We start from the raw sequence: 21,956 nt of genomic DNA on the forward strand, positions 1-21,956 counted from the left end.
GAAATAACCTAAGCATACAAGTATATTAAGAGCAACCCCTACTTCTAGGGTTGGGCCCTAACCCAAGAGCTTCACCCTTCTGAGTCAAATCAATGTTGGATCAAGGGAATTCTCATTTTCATTAACATATAAAAATAATACATAACAGTGTTTGGTCACAATCCTTCAACTCGAAAGTGCTTAGTTATTTTTTATGACAAATCTGAATCTTAATGAGGCTCTAGGCCTCTTTATTTATACAATTGAAGTTGCCAACAACTTCCTTAAATCTAGGGAGGCTTGGCTCCCAATCATGAGATTGATTGTTTCTTAACTATCACTGGCTCAGCTGCCAATGATCCTCATGACTCGACTACCTGCAATTCTGAGTTGGTATTATTTGATTGAGGGATCTTCGAGTGAGTGAGGATTTAATGAGTGAGATCCATCTCCTATAATCTCTCCTTCTTGTCTCATTCGAGTTCCTGCACCTTAATTAGCCATAATTTTCTCCCAAAAACCTGCAATCAATGCACATTAGACCACTAGACATAACATCTTACTTTTATGCATCTCATTAAGAAAAATATAATTAAAACATGTAACGAATTATGAGAATAGTTGATTTTAGTAAGCTTGGAGGTGTATTAAGGTCCATATATTTTACCTAATGATGAGCCTCATTAATGGGATCCAGGAATTCCACTTTCTTTGGGATAATTTGGATTCAAACTTTGCAGGGGAATGATTTGGAACACATTTGTGGATAGCAAAAGATCCAAACCAATGGTCATTTTCCTAATGCGACAAAATGACGTGTAACATATTTCCTCATAAAGTGAAAATTCAGAAGAGATGTTTGATTATTGAAGCGCTTTAACATGCCAAGATTTGGGTTAGAGACTACAGTCAGAGACCTAAAAAATCAACAAATTACAATGAAATAGATAATATCATTGCTGAGGTAGGAATTCCCATACTCAAAACATAAATGTCTCAAAGTACAATATGGATACATCTGAGGATTCATGTCAATAGAAGAGATAGTATGGATGCAACCATCAATGGATGTATATTTACAATCATGAATATTTACTAACTCCACGCATCCTGGATGGATGAAATTAGATCCAGGTTCTTGATCTCCATCTCTCGTTTTGTAGTACAAATCCAGCCATGTGAGTGAATGTCTCATAGTTGAACATGGTAGAAATCACTTGATTACCTTTCAATGATGTGAATCGTTAACAAGTGTAAGAGAAACCACCAATAATGATAATGGATCTCCAGGTACTTCCAGTACAATCTATGAAGTTTGAATAGATGTATTGATGTCAAACACTCATAGAATCATTTGATCAAGGACCAATTATGAGAACCCATCATCGAAGGCAAGAAACCTATCATTAAGGCATGCATGCCTCAAGGTACTGAAGGTTTCTAGATCAACTTCCTAGATAATGAGCTGAAGTCGATAGGAAGTGACCCATTGTAGGAGGGCCCAAAACATGAAAGTCATGTCAATTTTTGAAGAATAGCATAATTTTGGAGTAATCCGAGATTGACTCAGGGATCGTTGATGCAGCTAAAGGCTATGAATGAAAAAGTAATTTGAACTGAGGTTGGACTTCTCTTGAACATATTTGTGACATGAAATTTTCACTTGTAAACATTTGACTCAAAATAGAATACCAAAAACCAACCGAAGACTTTCAATGAGGTATTGTCAATTAGGAGACATATGTATTTCCAAACCCGGACATGAAAGTGGTAGAGTTTCATGTTCAAGAACGACATATTTCCTCTTAGAAATATAAAACAAAGATTCTTTCTCACTTTTACCCCACCATTATTGGCAAGTACCTCTTTATTTTTTACAAGCTTGAGGAGGATAACATATGCTTATCCACTAAGCTCATCCTTCGGATGATTCCTTCGAATTATTTTTAACGAACCCTAAAAAGGAATGGTCCAGTCTCATCATGCTTAACGATTCCTTCATTATTTAAATTTTACAAATCGAGTGAAGGGGTAACTTGACGTCGTTTCATATTTAAATATTTTGAAAAGACACGAAAAGAAAACCCGTTCAGTTATTTCAACATAAATTTAATGAGCCTGGAGAAAGTGATGCTCGGTGTTTTTTAGTTCTATGGAGTCAGGATAAAAACATAAGTAAACTCCACAGTGTCCTATTTCATAAATTTAGTCTGTCAAGCCCAGAAAAGGTTAAAATAATGCAGGAGAGAACTCTATTGACCATGCTTAGTCAATGTACACCTTTTTCATATATAGTCTAGTTCAGTCTATAAAAGGGGTAAACTTATACTAAATAGATGGTTGTTCATTTACTTTTACAAGTTCGAACAATCAAGTACCCAACGATCTTTTCATTTTTAAGGAGTCCGAAAAGGGTGTAAAGAGAACTCCAGGGTTTCACTTTTTTGTAAGTTTTATCGATTTCAAAAAAGTGATAAAAATATACTCAACACCAAAATGATATGTTCTTGTAAATAACCTGTAACCTGCACACTTAAACTCAAAATAATTATCTCTACTAAAAATAAAGGGAAAAACATCATAAATTTAGATTTAAAAAGTTAATAGGAAAAAAATAATATTTAAATAGGCCTAAAAAACTTATAAAAACCCAAAATGTAAAAACGTTTTTACCATTTGTGTTTTTAACCTTTCGAGAGTGAAAGAGGTCATTTTCACCATACACTTCAGAGGCGGATTCTGGGAAAACCATAGGGAAAAATCAGAAGCCATCATTTTCAAGTATATTATCTCTCTGAGATCATCGTTTTTATTTATTTTAATTAGCATTTCACCGTAGTTTTTTTTTTCTTTTTGAGGAGGGTTTTTAAAATGAAAATCTCCCTTGATGTGCGTAGGTCACCCTTAGCGGGCCTACACACATCAACCGTTTTTTTAAGAAAGCAATGTGCATGGTTTCTAAGAAGATAACGTGCACATTGGCATTTTCCATGATAGTCAGTTGTGCATTGCGCCAAGGGGAAAAAATTAATATGAAAAACACCCAAATTTCTTGCTAATTTTTTCCATGATTGCTTCTAATGATCTCTTATGCTTGTTTGCAGGGTTTTGAGCTACAAATATGGAGTGGAGAGAGTGTGAACATGAAGAGGAAGACATAGCTGCATTGAACCATCTAGAAACCATACAGGCATTGAGAAACTATGGCATGTACAATTTTTTCACCATTCCAGGCATGAAAGCCCAATTAGACTTGCTAGAATGGATGGTGGGCAAGTGGAATGTTCAAGAAGAATGTTTCATAGTCAGAGACCATATACTTGTTGTTGATGCTAATGACATTTACTTCTTGACGGGACTTCCACGTTGTGGGGTGGAAATTAATCTGTTTGGGCATAGTCGAGGTGGCGAAACCAATGCCACCTATCTAATACAACAGTGCATTGACGAAGCTGCTCTCCAATATGGGAGGATTGACACTAAGACCATTTCACGACTTCCTTTGAAGGATATCAAGTTCACTGTTGCATGGCTATGTGGTAGTGAAATTTTGCATTTACTCACAAAGGCTCAGATGCAAACCCCCGTAGAGTGTTTGCAACCTACTATATTCAACTGGAGCGAGGTTGTATTACCAATTTAAAAGGGCAACTGACTAGAGTCAGAACAGCTAGACTAAAAGACTTTGGGTACAATGCCTTTGTTATCTCATTTTCTCTAGATTGGATCCCTCTTCTCACTCCACAGGTAGTTATAGAGAGAGGAGGACCTCAGGACCCTCACATGTATAAATGGGTCACACTTATGGCATGCCACGGAGGTGGCCAAGGACCAACGATCAGATGTACTCCTGACTTGTTCGATTGGTTGGAAAATAAAATCAATATGATCGAAGATTTTCATACAAAGGGATGGATTACACAAGTGATCCAGAAATTCCATTACCACCTAGGATGTAGTGGGGAAACATAGGTAAAACTTCACACTTTGGTGGATTTTTGAAAATTTTCAACTTTTTTGTTATTTTTTAGTGTCCAAAACTAATTTTCTAAAATGATCATGTAGATGTGGCCCCAGTGAGACCAGTTCGATTACGCATATATGACAGACGTGGTGAGCAACTAGTAGCTCCCATAGAGACGAACCCAGATGTGGTGGAGGCATTGACAAAGATAGAGCACAACCTTGAGAGGTTCACCCTGGACATCCCATATGTCGTGATAGATGACATGCCTCTCCGCTATCAGAGGCACATTGTGGGGGTTCCCGGTCCTATTAGTCGTTTTCTATGATGAGTAGCACATACTATTGTATGCTACCATGATCATCATCATGCGTAGTCACTAGTCTAAGGGCTAGATTTGTGTCTTTTGATGATGTACTGGCATGTTCAGAAAATAAATGCCACGGGGCCTCATGTCTTTGGATGGCAATTTTGTAAAAGCCACACATTTTATAGACACTTATCTAATGAAATCTATTACTTCTATTTCAATCTATCTTATGGAATATGTGGATGAATATTGCATTGATTTCTTTACAAATGTTTTACAAGTGCCAATTTAACACATAATTAGCCAATGCATCTGTTAATGTGTTTAAATTTCTCGGAATATGTTGATACTCAATATAATCAAATTCTCTTTCCAATAGATGAACCCATAAAACATCCTTAACATGGAATCACTTCTCACTGAATAAACAACATTCAAATGTAATACTATGAGTTGTGAATCTAACCTAGCGATCAGTCAGTGAATTCCAAATGAAATGGCATTAGATAATATCTCAATCACTACAATATATTCTATAATATTATTCGTTGTTCGACGAAGGCATATCCCATAAATAGAAACTAACTCTTATGTGGGTGAATAAATGACCCAGGCCATGAAAGATAAATTCTGAGTACTACGACTAGCACCATCAGTGAAGCCATTGTAAGGTTGAGGGAGCATTGACATATGAAAATCAAGTGTAACACAAGAAAAGCAGGAGAAGTAGAAAAAAATCGTAAAAAGATACTAAAAATTGCCACACGTAAAATATGGTACAGAAATATACAAATTTTTCACCGAACAATCTAAGCATAATCTCTCTTTAGGTAACGACCATTTATGGGCTTTCCCAAAGGAATTATGTCATAATCAACTAGCTCATAGACCCCTTTTTCCAGTGTACGTTTTACAACATAAGGGCCATGTCACATAGGCTTGAATTTACCAGCACCTAACTTATTGTGCTCTTGATCATAGACCAAGACTAAATCACCCTCTGCATACGAATGAGGTTTGACATTTTGATCATAATGTGCTTTAACTCGTTTCTTTTGGGCCTCGATAGCTAATGCAACATCATGACGAGTCTCATCGAGATGTGATAAGTATAGGAAACATTCTTATTTAGCAGAAGTGGTTGGTAATAATTCAATTGCCAGTTTCAAAGACGATATCTCACATTCAATCGGTAGAACTGCTTCCATGTCGTAGACAAGATGGAAAGGAGTAAAACCAGTCAAAGTTTTTGTTGTGCTATGGTATGCCCACAAGGCTGGATAAAGAATTAGATGCCAATATTTTTTACGAGTCTGGATAATCCATTTAAGCATGGTTGTTAAAACCTTGTTAACAACTTCTACTTGGCCATTTTCTTGCGGGTAATTGAAGTAGAACTATCAAGATGCAGGCATAGCTTCGTGATAAGATCGATTATTATAAAGTTTAAAAAATGGCCGTGACATTGGCTTGTGGTAATCCAAACCGAGGAATCACATTATTGAACATGAAAATGGATGTTGTTTCACCATCATTCTTATATGTAGGCATTGCCTTGACCCATTTTGTAAAATAATATACCACAAGGATAATGTACCCATGCCCCTTGGCTGAGTGAGGATTACATGTAAGGAATTCTATGCCCCATTTAGCTAAAGGACTGACAACAATGATTGGGTGAAGAGGATATGGGTGTGCACGCATTTTTCGATCATAGATTTGAAAATTATTTCCGAACCATTGTTATACAATCATTGAACATAGAAGGCCAGAAATGCCATGCGTGCAGGATCTTTTGACCAGTGGAAAACCTTGACATATGACCACCATAAGCTCTAGAATGGAAATAATTTAATGCCTTTTCATCTTCCTCATGATTTAAACATCATCTAAATATAGAGTCGGCACCATGATGATAAAGTGTATCACCAACAATATTCTATTGTTGGGATTGATACTGGATACGACGACGATCAGTTCGACTCAATTTTGGCCAAAATGTCTGGGTCTGAAAATAAATGATGATATATTCATACCAGGGATCCAAAGTATTGATTAGAAAGAGAGATTCATCTAGAAGAGAATCCTCTACCATGTTTTTCGTCTTAGCACGAGGAAAGTCACATAATAATTCAGCAAATACTAGCGATTTCTTAGATTTGGATTTAATGAATTCCAAATCGCATTCATGTTGGATGACTATCCATTTGGAATAATTTCCCCTAGAAATTGTCTGCTAAGAATGTAAACCATGGGATTGCAATTGGAAATCACAGTAGTTTTGCTCAATAAAATGTAGTGACAAAAATGTTGGAAAACTTGAACAGCTGCCAAGGCCAATTTCTCCACATGTGCATATTTTGCTTCAATTTTGGTTAAATTTCTACTTAAGTAATATATCACATGTTCTTCTTTTGATTCATCTTCCTCAACTAAAACCATTCCAATAGTGACATCGGATGCTGCTAAGTATTAGTCTCAATGATAATCGGGAGGATGCGACAACAATGTATGGGTCAACACATGTATAAGTGCATAAAATGCCTTTTGAGCCACTTCATCCCAAATGAATGAGATGCCCTTTTTCAACATTTGATTAAAATCTTTATTCAACTCAACGTAGTTCTAGATGAATCAACATAGAAAGTTTTCTTTCCCTTGCAAAATTTGGAGTTGGCGAAGATTGGGTGTAGGAGGCAAATTCAGAATAGCCTCAATCTTCAACAGATCGACCCGAATGCTTTCCTTTGAAATGAAAAACCCTAGAAATCGACCAGATTTCACACAAAAACACACACGTGTGGATTCAAGTGAATATTGTAATGAAGATATCTAATAAAGATTTCTCTTAATTACATTGTATGGTCTTCCCGTCTCAGTGGATGACCTTGCAAGTCATCTGTAACACCCTCTTCCCATATCTACCCAAGTAACCAACCAACCAAGGTAAACATGTGATGATAGGCTACTATGATATGATTCAAGCTCCTAGGTATCCTTAAGGAAGTGGAATCGAGGGAAACCAATCAAACATACCTTCCCATCAACAACAATGCTCCCAGGAGCCATCCCAACCACACAGGTATCATGCCCCTAGGTCCCACTGATTTTTTAAGCTATTAAACCTCTAGACACTCACATGCTATGGGCATGCTAGTGTCTAGAGAGCTTTGGATGCTCCCACAAGCCTGGATGCCCATGTTCAGGGACTATTTCCAACATACTTGTGCTAGAGTTCGCAGGATTTAAGGCACTTTTCAAGCCCATAATTCTATCCATTTGCAAGCACTTGCTATAACTTCTGGAATCCATTAAACACATTATGAAAAGACTAATAAACCAAAGAATAACTCCAAGACTAGGCCTGATCATCCCCAACCAGGACTGACATTCTATTAAACAATCGCCATCAATACAATATACAGGTCTAGGATACAAGATAGAGCATGAATGACTGAAAACTCTTACAAGACATGACAAGAAGGATCACCACATTCTCCCTTGAACTGTTATGGCATCAATTAGGTCTTGCATCCATTATCCTTTTAGTTACAAGTAAATACATGAAATAACCATGATAATGATTAGTCATATGACCAAGAGTATAACCATCATTAACCCATGAAAATAACAGAGAGATAATAGCCATTAAATTCACATATTAAAAAGTACAAAATAAAGAGAATTTAGCTTTTATTAAACATATGGAAATCTGTCCAGGTTTGGGACTTCCATGTGTTGGAAATAATACTGAGAGGGGGGGGTGAATCAGTATTATCACATCAATAAAATGTTTTTCATTTCCATATTCAGATTCATATATGCTACTTCCACAACTTCTTATGATTCAGTTAGTTGATCCTTAATGAGTGCATTAGAACATTATCAACCATATTAACAGTAAACAGGTGCAGTATAATAGAACAGATCATCACACATAAGTCACACACATGAACACCATGATATAAGGTGGAAACCCAATGTGGGAGAAAACCACCTGCTGCAAGTCATCTCAATCTTCTTCTTAATAAGAAAATCCTTTTACAATATTTATGTACTGGTGCAGTCTTATACCAGTACGCAGGCTTCTACCTGCAGAGAGCTACAACTCTCTCTCGTTCTCCAGTCTCTCCTAGAAGGGAGCTACAACTCCCATAGTTCTTGTACTAGCCGATCCATTTACTAGTACGCAGGCTGCTACCTGCTACAATGCTCCAAAGTTTTCAACTGCTACTGGAAGGGAGCTACCACCCCCTTAGCTCTTGTACTAGCTAAGATACTAGTACGTAGGCACCGACCTACAATCTTCTCTCCTCTAGGTACCACGTTTCATGCATTTTCAGACTGGACCCATTAATATCATTGAAGCACATAATCAATCAATCTTCTAAATCACCCAAACACCAGATCAATACATATTCAAGGATAATATATGTGTTAGCACCCAGATCTAGTCCATCAGATCACATAAATATGAGTCATTATGATCCTGATCCAATATTAGTTCTCATCCATCAATACTGAAGCTAAACACAATCAACCAAACAGGATATGCAGAATACTGACACCTTTAAACTGTCATCAGAACCCATCAACAACCAGAACCACCTGTGATTTCAAATATCATAGCTAAAATTGTATACGCTACTACAATGAACCAAACCTGCATATATACGCGCTTACACCAAAGCCAACCCACGTACAGATCTATAAATATTCAAACATGACTTGCAGCGATTTCAAACTTAAGTTATACCCAGTTCAAATCATTCAATATACAGATCTAGAATAAGCATAATCAAATATATAGAGATAGTTCATTTCAAACCATTTGATCCCGATCTATCCTTAGATCTTGTTCTCCATCAACCGGTGAGATCCCTCTTTAGCTCAGATCTAGATCTGCACCATAACCAAATCACAGTATTCCAGATCTAGCACTTTATCAGATATTCAGATAATTCAGATGATGCCTTGCCAAATGATCTCCTTCCTCTTTTATAGTCTTAGGCCTTTCACAATACCACGGTCCAAAACCATAGGATCAAAAAACTGTTGGACTAATACCATGAACCAACCATGAAAGTGCGTGAGATCAACACTTTTGGATGCAATACTACGAGCCAAAACCATAGGATCAAAAACTATTGGACTAATACCATGAGCCAACCATGAAAGTGCGTGAGATCAACACTTCTGACGAGGTACCATGGTCCAAAACCATAGGTTCAAATACCAAGGACTAACTACCATGGACCAAAGGTAAGTTCTCTAACATGTACACGCTTTTCCTTGCATGAAAGTGCGTGAGATCAACACTTCTGACGAGGTACCATGGTCCAAAACCATAGGTTCAAATACCAAGGACTAACTACCATGGACCAAAGGTAAGTTCTCCAACATATACGCGCTTTTCCTTGCATGACATACCAAGGACTAACTACCATGGACCAAAGGTAAGTTCTCTAACATATACACGCTTTTCCTTGCATGAAAGTGCGTGAACTTTTTCTCTACATGAAATAAACTTTTCTCTACATAAAAGTGCGTGAACTTTTCTCTACATGAAATAAAATTTTCTCTGCATAAAAGTGCGTGAACTTTTCTCTACATGAAATAAACTTTTCTCTGCATAAAAGTGCGTGAACTTTTCTCTACATGAAATAAACTTTTCTCTGCATATAAGTGCGTGAACTTTTCTGCACTATAATTTATCATCTGAGATGAGTGGGTTGCCATCAAGTACAACATATGTATCATAATGCCAACAATCTCCCCCTTTGGACTTGTCATACTGAGAATTGTCATCTGATATCTCTTCCGTAGATTCATCTAGATATATATAAGTGAGTTGATCTTCTATGAGTTGTTTTCCATCAAGTACAACACATGCATCATAATGCCAACAATCTCCCCCTTTGGACTTGATGACAACAATACCAAATCACTCTCCCCCTTTGACATCAAGGGCAAAGGGCGAACCAAGATATTATCTTTCCTAGAAAGGCATTCCGTTGTTCATACTCCCCCTGAGAACCTGCTGAAATCTCTGAATGAGCTCCCCATTTGTATATGCCAAGGTGTACCAATTTGTCCATGCTACATGTTGAAAGCTCTGCTCTTACTGAATTGTATTGTTCATGCTCCCCCTGTCTGTAAGCAAGGTCTGCAAAAAGGTGTTCTTCAAGAAGAACCAAGACTTATACATCATAAAAGACCTTCCTATCACCAAAAGACTCAATACATACATCCATCACCCAACCAAGTGGGGATCAACCACCCAACTAAGTGGGGATACATCAGAAATTTACATATGACAACCAAATACATTACATCTTCATCCCAGGCATAGTGGGGAAACCAAAATAGGCCGTTACATGACCTTGACACCATAAAAGAGATACATGACATAGAGACGAAATATCTAGATCAAGACTTATGAAAGTCACCAATAATTGATAGCAGCAGCATCTGTCAATCACCATTCAGATCAGCAACCATGATTTCCTTCTGTTCTCCCTCTGCAAATGTTCCACCTGAAACCAACAACAGCTGTGAACTAGAACCAAAAGCTTCTATGATAATGCCAACAATGCATCATTGAATAATCATCCATGTATCCAGCCAACAATCCTCATCCATATATGTGCCAAGAACAATAGGAATCCTGCATCATAACTGTAATATATGATCTTTATGCATATGACGACAACAGCATATGAGTGACTCATCATCAAGTAAAGAAGATGTGAATTCAAGCTATGTACTTCTCCTTATCCTTATGAAGATCACCATGTAAGCACCATTAGAGAATCAACCACAAATCTGATCTAAATATCAACTATGTAACCCCAAGAATCATTTGAACAACTCATAACCATATCATAGCAAGATGAATCATTTATCCATATAAGCATCATCACCAAGGACTATTAACCATAATGCCAACAATGCATTAAGAGCATATGCTCCCCCTAAACCTGCGCCATCTGTCAGATCTGATCATGCATATTAATAAGAAGTATCAAGACATCAGCAATATCAAGTTAGAACCAAAATACTTCTAACCATCATATCCACACATCATTAGCAAAATGCAACCATTGATCCTTTTCTTGAATCTGTCCCTACTGCCTTTCTTCAAACAATCATATACGCGACTGTGCAGTAACAAATTCACGTATATATGCAACTTCCCTTTATCAAGCTTGCGTAGGAGATTGAAGTTTTACACTTCTGGCTCCCTATGTTATGTCTTTATAATGTGTTGTGCCACCACTTTCTGACTGAACTTCCTTTTTCTTCCATATCTTCAAGTGTGATGATGTTTTCTCCTTTTGGTGTGATGTTCGTGCTTTGTTCCTGCATTCCTTTGCTATATGTCCAAGCTTGTTACATGCATAACATCTTACATGTTTCATATTCCTTTTGTAGCAATCAGCAGCTTTGTGACCAAACATATTGCAAGCAAAGCAATATCCATTAAAGTACCTTGACTGAGATGATCTGTTTGTTTGATGATCTTGAACCCTTCTTCTTCTACATCTGGCTGCAACATGTCCAAGGTTATGACATACATAACATTCAACATTATTCATAGGAGGAGTAAAAGATTTTCTTTGAAGAATTTCTTTCCTTGGTTGATGATGAGATTGACCTTTCATCTCTCTTATCTCCTTGTTGATCATTTTAGATTTATCTTTAGAGTTCCTTGCCTCACCTTGTGAACTAGATTCACCTTCAACAGATTCATGAAAGCCAAGACCAGTTTTGGTAGCAGGAGATCTTTGACTATTAAGAATATCATCCAAGACTTTAGTACTATCTTGAAAACGTAAAAGCTTATCCTTTTCTTCTAATTTACTTTTCAAGATATTTACCTCAACCTGAAGTTGTTCTTCTTTTTCTAGATATTGCTTCTTCATGTCTTCTTCAGCTTTCCTTTCTTCTTCCAACTGATGCTTTAGCTTGAGAATCTCCTTTTCTTGTTCTTCATTCAGATCCTGTTGCATTTGACGAATTCTGAAGGCACATTCTAGCTGAGATTTTAAGCTGATAACTTTGTTTCCCTGTTTTTCAATATCTTGGACTAGATCTTTATTCTGCTTCTTTGATTCTTCAAGATCTTCCTTTAGAGAGTGGATCGTTGCTTCAAGACTTTCATAGTAACTAGATCTATCTCTGAGTTTCTTGATGGTTGTGTTCTTTTCATTGACTTCATTTCTTAGAGATGTTGCTTCAACCTGCAACTTTTGATATTTCTCCTTGAATAACTCTCATTGAGCCTTTTTTCTAGTAACAGCTTCTTTGAGGGCACCACTCTTTATGTTCAGAAGTCTTTCTTGTTCACTAATTTTGTTTGTCAACTTGTTAAATTCTGCTTCTATTTGATATCCTTCTTCCTCACCCATAAGAGCACATTCAGTTGTTTCGTTATCACTTCCATCTTTTCCAAATGGATAGATAGCTGGAACATCAGAGGATAGCAAATTCATACCTAATAGTTCATCTTCATTCTGAAATGATTCTGAATCTGAATCTGAATCTGAAGAGCTTCTTATACCTAATCCCCAATCGATTCTCCCACTGTCATAGTTCTTCTGAGATGTCTTCTTCTTGTTATGAGCTTTCTTCTTAAGCTTCTTTCCCATTGTTCCACGGATCTCCTTCAAGCGATCAAGCTTCTACCAAAGGACCTTCTCTGATACCAATTGTTGGAAATAATACTGAGAGGGGGGGGTGAATCAGTATTATCACATCAATAAAACTTTTTTCATTTCCATATTCAGATTCATATATGCTACTTCCACAACTTCTTACGATTCAGTTAGTTGATCCTTAATGAGTGCATTAGAACATTATCAACAGTAAATAGGTGCAGTAAAATAGAACAGATCATCACACATAAGTCACACACATGAACACCATGATATAAGGTGGAAACCCAATGTGGGAGAAAACCACCTGCTGCAAGTCATCTCAATCTTCTTCTTAATAAGAAAATCCTTTTACAATATTTATGTACTGGTGCAGTCTTATACCAGTACGCAGGATTCTACCTACAGAGAGCTACAACTCTCTCTCGTTCTCCAGTCTCTCCTGGAAGGGAGCTACAACCCCCATAGTTCTTGTACTAGCCGATCCATTTACTAGTACGCAGGCTGCTACCTGCTACAATGCTCCAAAGTTTTCAACTGCTACTGGAAGGGAGCTACCACCCCCTTAGCTCTTGTACTAGCTAAGATACTAGTACGTAGGCGCTGGCCTACAATCTTCTCTCCTCCAGGTACCACGTTTCATGCATTTTCAGACTGGACCCATTAATATCATTGAAGCACATAATCAATCAATCTTCTAAATCACCCAAACACCAGATCAATACATATACAAGGATAATATATGTGTTGGCACCCAGATCTAGTCCATCAGATCACATAAATATGAGTCATTATGATCCTGATCCAATATTAGTTCTCATCCATCAATACTGAAGCTAAACACAATCAACCAAACAGGATATGCAGAATACTGACACCTTTAAACTGTCATCAGAACCCATCAACAACCAGAACCACCTGTGACTTCAAATATCATAGCTCAAATTGTATACGCTACTACAATGAACCAAACCTGCATAAATACGCGCTTACACCAAAGCCAACCCACGTACAGATCTATAAATATTCAAGCATGACTTGCAGCGATTTCAAACTTAAGTTATACCCAGTTCAGATCATTCAATATACAGATCTAGAATAAGAATAATCAAATATATAGAGATAGTTCATTTCAAACCATTTGATCCCGATCTATCCTTAGATCTTGTTCTCCATCAACCGGTGAGATCCCTCTTTAGCTCAGATCCAGATCTACACCATAACCCAATCACAGTATTCCAGATCTAGCACTTTATCAGATATTCAGATAATTCAGATGATGCCTTGCCAAATGATCTCCTTCCTCTTTTATAGTCTTAGGCCTTTCACAATACCACGGTCCAAAACCATAGGATCAAAAAACTGTTGGACTAATACCATGAACCAACCATGAAAGTGCATGAGATCAACACTTTTGGATGCAATACTACGAGCCAAAACCATAGGAACAAAAACTATCGGACTAATACCATGAGCCAACCATGAAAGTGCGTGAGATCAGCACTTTTGACGAGGTACCATGGTCTAAAACCATAGGTTCAAATACCAAGGACTAACTACCATGGACCAAAGGTAAGTTCTCCAACATATACACGCTTTTCCTTGCATGAAAGTGCGTGAGATCAACACTTCTGACGAGGTACCATGGTCCAAAACCATAGGTTCAAATACCAAGGACTAACTACCATGGACCAAAGGTAAGTTCTCCAACATATACGCGCTTTTCCTTGCATGAAATACCAAGGACTAACTACCATGGACCAAAGGTAAGTTCTCCAACATATACACGCTTTTCCTTGCATGAAAGTGCGTGAACTTTTTCTCTACATGAAATAAACTTTTCTCTGCATAAAAGTGCGTGAACTTTTCTCTACATGAAATAAAATTTTCTCTGCATAAAAGTGCGTGAACTTTTCTCTACATGAAATAAACTTTTCTATGCATAAAAGTGCGTGAAATTTTCTCTACATGAAATAAACTTTTCTCTGCATATAAGTGCGTGAACTTTTCTGCGCTATAATTTATCATCCGAGATGAGTGGGTTGCCATCAAGTACAACATATGTATCATAATGCCAACAATCTCCCCCTTTGGACTTGTCATACTGAGAATTGTCATCTGATATCTCTTCCATAGATTCATCTAGATATATATAAGTGAGTTGATCTTCTATGAGTTGTTTGCCATCAAGTACAACACATGCATCATAATGCCAACACCATGTACCACCCAACCGTAGACATGGCCAAACCAAATATTTCTTTCAGCCAGTCAACCCCATTCCAAATTCCAAGCATGAATGTGAGATCTCATGGAAAAACCAATCCAAAAGAAACCAAGGGAATCCAGAGGTTAAACCACCTCTACCCTCATCAATCTGTGATCACACAAAAACGAGTACTCTGATCACAAAACCAAACCGAACTTGGAATGTCATCCGGAATCCATCATTATCCTTGATGAATTTTATGTCTCCTTGTCTCTCAGGGTTTATCGCAATCCACATCCAGATCACTAGGCCCTAAACCAAGACCCCAGTCTCTCATGATTTACTCCAATCCACACTAAATTAATAGGCCCTAAACTGGTACTCCACCCTCAATCTTTACCATGTATTCTGCCAAAACCAGTCAAGGGATTCCTAGGTATTTGGGAATGAACCTTGAGACCACCTCCGCCCCAGATTCTAAATTCCATCTAGCAATCCAAAGCTCAAAATCAAGATCAACATCCCAACACACCATTCCATCCGAAAGAAGGCAAGGCTAGGCTGAAAACCACTATCATAACCCGGAAAAACCATGTCGTCGATAGCAAGAGAACCACACACTAACATGAAAAGTCATGCATGTCAAAACAAGCTAGGAAGTCACACATGAAATATGTTACCTGCAAGTATTCCTGCTAAAGGTGATTGATCCTACTCTTCCTTTCCTTTTTCTTTTTTTTTCCTTTCTCTCTCCAAGGCTAGAGTGCTCCAAGAAAACTCTAAGTGTCCAAGAGTGAGAGAGAGATAATAATGACAGAGCTCCAAACTTGAACTAACCAAGCTTACATTGACCAAGCATATACTGACCAAAATCTTGCCAACTGATCCTTAAATTTTTTTTATCAATGATGTGATTATTTTATTGAACTTCCATTATTTTTTTCCTCACATTCAACTTGTGCCCTTTCACCCCCCTCTTCTCCTAGTTTCCTTTATTTTCATAAATAAATGTGCCAAAACCGCCTTTTTTCCCTTTTAATGCCTTAGCCTTTGCCTTTTCCTTTGCCAATTTCCTTTAGCCATAGACACATCTAGTGATGCCCACAAGGATATCTTTACCCAACTTTAAGCTTGGAATAATTGTACCTTACTCATGGTATTATTTTTCCTTTATTAAATTTTATTACATGGAATTTTCACCAAGGTTGTTACAGAACCCTCCCCCTTGGGGAACACTGTCCTCGGTGTTAAACCACACCAACACCTTAGCAAAACCAATGAAAATCAAACATACTTTCCATGGAGGTTTATAAGTTAGCTCATTGTAGTATTTACAATGAACGACCTACTAAAAGGAAAAACATCATGACAACATGACTAAGGGAATCTAGAGGCACACACCTCCCCCCTCAAAGTAATGCCAGGATTCACCTCCTTCCCAGGAAGTCCAGAATCCACTACCACAGTCAAACTGCATCTAATGTGTAGCGATATAATCATGTGCCACATTTTTTTCTCACTGAACAGTGACCGACTCATTGTTCCAGGGCGCACTCCCAATGTGCATTTGATTCCATCTGGAATTGGTAATGACCAAAAAATATATATCCCTGGCCTTCCCTTCTCTGCTACATTGTCCCTCGGGCAATTCAGTCACCCCTTTCCTGCAGTCGCTCCCCTTCCAAGTTCCCCAACATCCCCTATCCTAGGCAATCCATCCCTTGGAAAGGTTTCCTCGCATCGGAAACTCAAAAAACAAAGGCATATACCTGCCTCAAATCATCATACCAATCATAGAATTCTCATGGAAATCAATGGACACTATTGGGTACTAGTTTCCCACAATTTCCCTGCTCTTGAAGTGTTTTACCATCATATTGTTGCATGTTCCAATTCATTTTGTTGTTGCTGCTAATGCTTTCAGCTGATTTCACCCACCTAACCGGGCATTTCCTTGCTTCCAGTACCAAGCACATAACTTCCATTAGATTAAAATAACTTCAAATAAATTCAAATCATACCTCATTGGTAGCCCGTCAATAAGGTACACTTGCAATCCTATTTACTTCCTGTCACAACAAGTCAAACTAGCATATTTGACCAAATCATCATGTATAAATATATCACATCAAGTTAGCTCAAAGCACAACCATCATAAATCAAAATCATAAATCACATGTAATCATCATAAACCAGAATCATAATTCACATGCATAATAAAACTGAAAAGAAATATTGATACTCTTCCTTTAATCAATCCTTAGCTTCTACCTTTGTCTGTATTCAGTATGTACTCCAGATCGGTTTCCACACCTGAAAAACACCCAGTTCCTTCTCCTCAACCATGTGCATATACACCTAGTGTGCATCACACACATACAACCACACATGACATACAATGCCATGCAACACATGCACTTATATTTGACATACAATACATACACCTACACCTAATGTACAACACACATAATATTTCATGTACACAACACAACATGTACGGCATGCACATAATATGGATGCAAAACATGTACCTAGTGTACAACACAACGCAATACATACACCTACATCCAATGTACACCACAACACAATACTACACCTACACACGATGTACGTACACAGAGTACAACACAATGAATACACATGTCATGATACCACGACTACACCATGCACATACATAATAATGCATGTACACAACACAACATGTATGGAATGCACATAATACTACTTGTACAACATTTACCCAGTGTACAAGACAACAAAATACATACACCTACATCTGGTGCACACCACAACACAATACTACACCTACACATGATGTACAACACAATAAATATACATACACAGAGTACAACACAATGAAAATACATGTCATGATACCATGACTACACCATGCACATGCATAATATTGCATGTACACAACACAACATGTACATGATGCACATAATACAGCATGTACAACATGTACCCAGTGTACAACACAACACAATACATACACCTACCTCTGGTGTACACCACAACACAATACTACACCTACACACGATGTACAACACAATAAACATATGTACACATAGTACAACGCAATGAATACACATGTCATGATACCAAGACTACACCATGCACATACATAATAATGTATGTACACAACACAACATGTATGGCATACACATAATACCGCATGTACATCATGTACACAGTACCACCTATACACAACACCACTTGCATAACATGTACACAGCATCACATGTACACGGCACCACCTATACAATGTGTACACAACACCACATGTACATTGTACCACCTATACAACATGTACACAATGCTAGACATACACAGCACCACATGCACGACATGTACATGAAAACACATGTACACAATACCATATGCACGACATGTACACAACACCACCTGCACACAGCACCATATGTAAAACATGTACACAATGCCATATGTACAACATGTACACAACACCACATGCTCACAACACCACTTTTACAATCATGCACACAACACCATATGTACATAGCACCACATGTGCAACATGCACGCAACATCACATGTATATAGCATTTCATATCCAACATGTACATAACATCATCTATACACAACACTGCATCTCCAACATGAACACAACACCACATATCCACCATGTACATAGAACCATCTATGCCCAACACTGCATATGCAATATTCACCCAACACTATCTGTACTACCCTGTACATAACATTTCATAACAACATGTACACACATTATATATAAAAACACCACATGTGCACAATGTTACAAATGCAACATGTACAACATATACAATATATGCACAACAATAGTACCACACATCCGAAACCACATTGTCTCTACCAAGAAACTTTGCTTCTAATATCTCTTCACCATCCATGCTTATCCTAGCACCTCACACATCATGTTGTTTTCATTTAGTTGATGTATCTCTCAGACTTAGTCTATCCACAACATAAACATAGACATAGTATAATCACATAATATCAATTCATATCCACATGATACAGACCTCGAATATCTATTAGGCTACTCTTCCGACTTGATTTCTCACAAACCATGAATCTCTTCATGACATTGACCTACATAAGCAATCATTCCCCCACAAGAATGATTCCTAATGACCTTGTCAGACAGTGACATATATCCATAGATACATACATACATATATATAAAATTAGCACAAAACAATCATGATCTCGTCAGAAAATGACATACCTACATGCATATATGTATACATATATATACATCGACACAATCATGATCACAACATAATTACCAGATATCATAAGGTCAAGGTTAAGAGAACTTCCTTTATCTGTGCAATGCATGTACAACATCGATAACAACAATTCCCAATGTAGCTAAGGAATTTGATGCCTCAAATCTATTTTCTTTACCTTTCCTTATTACTTTTCTCATGATTTTCCTACCATCATCTATTTACACCAATGGACCCAACCAACCAACTAGTTGTTATACGCTTGCCTTTAGCTACCCTCATACATGCACTGAGCTTCATCTAGGCCTTACATCACCTATTAGGTTTCAACCAGCTCTCCCTAGGCTCCATTAACTTTCCTCTTTCCCAACCAATTCCCTAGACCCCAAACATAAAAGGCAAGACAAGAAACAAGTAAGAATAAATCCATGGAAAACCAACAACAATATGACACCACAACCAAAGTGGCATGGCCATGCATAAGACGCAAACAAAACCAAAATCAAGCACAAAAAATCACCAAAATACCAAAAGCACAAAACTAACAATAGACACCATGATTCAATCCGCATGGTTCCTAGTGCTTCCAAGGGAAATCTCAACTAGATCCTTCTTCAATATTCCATGGAAATTTATTTTCCATGAAATCCCTTGCATCATACTGCCATCAACACATAATTCTTTGTGCTTAAATAAACATAAAAATACATTGGTTACCTTACCTTTCTATGCCAAGCGCGTTGCTTGCAATTGAACACATCCATGCCATCTCTCAAGGGACTCCAATTCCCTTGACAGATCCACCCATAACTAGGGACTACCTAATATACCTGTCAAATACACATTCATGAATCTAGCACATATCCACATAATGTCAGACAAGATTAAGGTTAAGAAAACTTCTTGTATGAAAAGCACTCATTCGTTTGGAATTAGGCTTTCCAAACACAACAAAAAGAATTCTTTCCCAATTCCTTTCTTTGACCTTTTCCATGATGCAATTGAGTGTTACTATGCATTGTCACATCACCCAACTGTTAGTCATATAAACACATCAACTATTACCTTGTCATGCTAATACCAAGCATGTTTGCAACATTGTTTACACATGTCAAACACATGTTCCAAATATCAAGACAATCATATCTATCAATTTGAAATCAACATTTACCAAGACTAGAAATCATGTCATAATCCATATTCAACTCATAGTCATTAGACAAAATACTAAAACTGTCACCTATTACACTCAAGTACATGTTAGTTATCTCAACACATATGTGTTAGTACAATCATATTAAAACAAGATCGTTCATTTAGGGAATATTACAGACACATACTCATATCATGCAAGTAATCAAACATTCAGACAACATATAGGCAGCATAATAGACACCAACACTCAAACACCAATTAAATGACATAATCAAACATTCAAGCACAAAGTAGATGACATAAGCAAGCTCATACCTTAATTTATTTCAAGGTAGGCTATTTTGTCTACACAATCAATCCAGATTAGCATGATAGAACTTCACAACATATCAAATCAAAAATAAATAAGGTCATGATATCCATAATAGCCACTAGCTAGCATGTTCACATCATAAACTCATAAACATTTTCCATTTATGCATAGAAATCACATATGTAGGATCAATCTAGATTGGTACAACACAGTGTCACAAATAATTCAACTCATACCTAAATGTCATAACCATAACCATATGCATAGGCCAATCCAATTTATCATGATACATATAACATCAAGATCTTAATGTAATAACCCTAATCATAAAGTTACTAGCATATAACAACAAGAAGTTATATATCATGCTCATCAACACCATATAACTTAATCATCAAGTTAAATATCATATATCATCAACAAGTTAACCTATAACATAATCATCAAGTTAAGTATCCTAAAACAACAATAGCAATGCATACAACCACAGGTTATTGTCATTCATGACTATCTGACACATGTGCATATGACTACAATAATAAAAAAGAATGTATCATATATGTAACCATAACATAAATAGAATGAAAGGCATACACATAACCATAATGCACATAAAAATCCTTAGCCTATATACTTGCATGCCCAACATTCAAACTTGTATGACGACGTGCTCTTGCCTCGAGTTCCAATGTTGCAACTTCACCTTGATGATCTGCATCTCCTACTCTATCTCAGCTAACGCATTAGCATCATAACATACCAATATCATCATGATGACCTAATTGCATACAATGACCTCATGCACAAAAACCTTCACCATGAAAATGCATGCATAACAACATATAAACTTCGACATGCATAACAAATTCATATACAACCATACACTCATGACGACACATCCCACAACAACACCATGAACCTTCACATGGCGACATCACTACAACCATGATAAACACCATGTAAATGCAACACGCATATGGACTACAAGCATAAGCACAACATATGAAACTGACATGAATGAATAACCAACACACTTCCCATCCATTCCAAGGGGTGAACCATGCTCTCATATCACTATGTGGTATCGGATATGACCCAAAGAGAGCACAACCCACTCTGATACCACTCTGTAAC

This window comes from Pinus tabuliformis, chromosome 7 (genome assembly GCF_031772625.1).
Source record: "Pinus tabuliformis cultivar Carrire ecotype Pingquan chromosome 7, CPIR1, whole genome shotgun sequence".
NCBI classification, from domain to species: Eukaryota; Viridiplantae; Streptophyta; class Pinopsida; order Pinales; family Pinaceae; genus Pinus; species Pinus tabuliformis.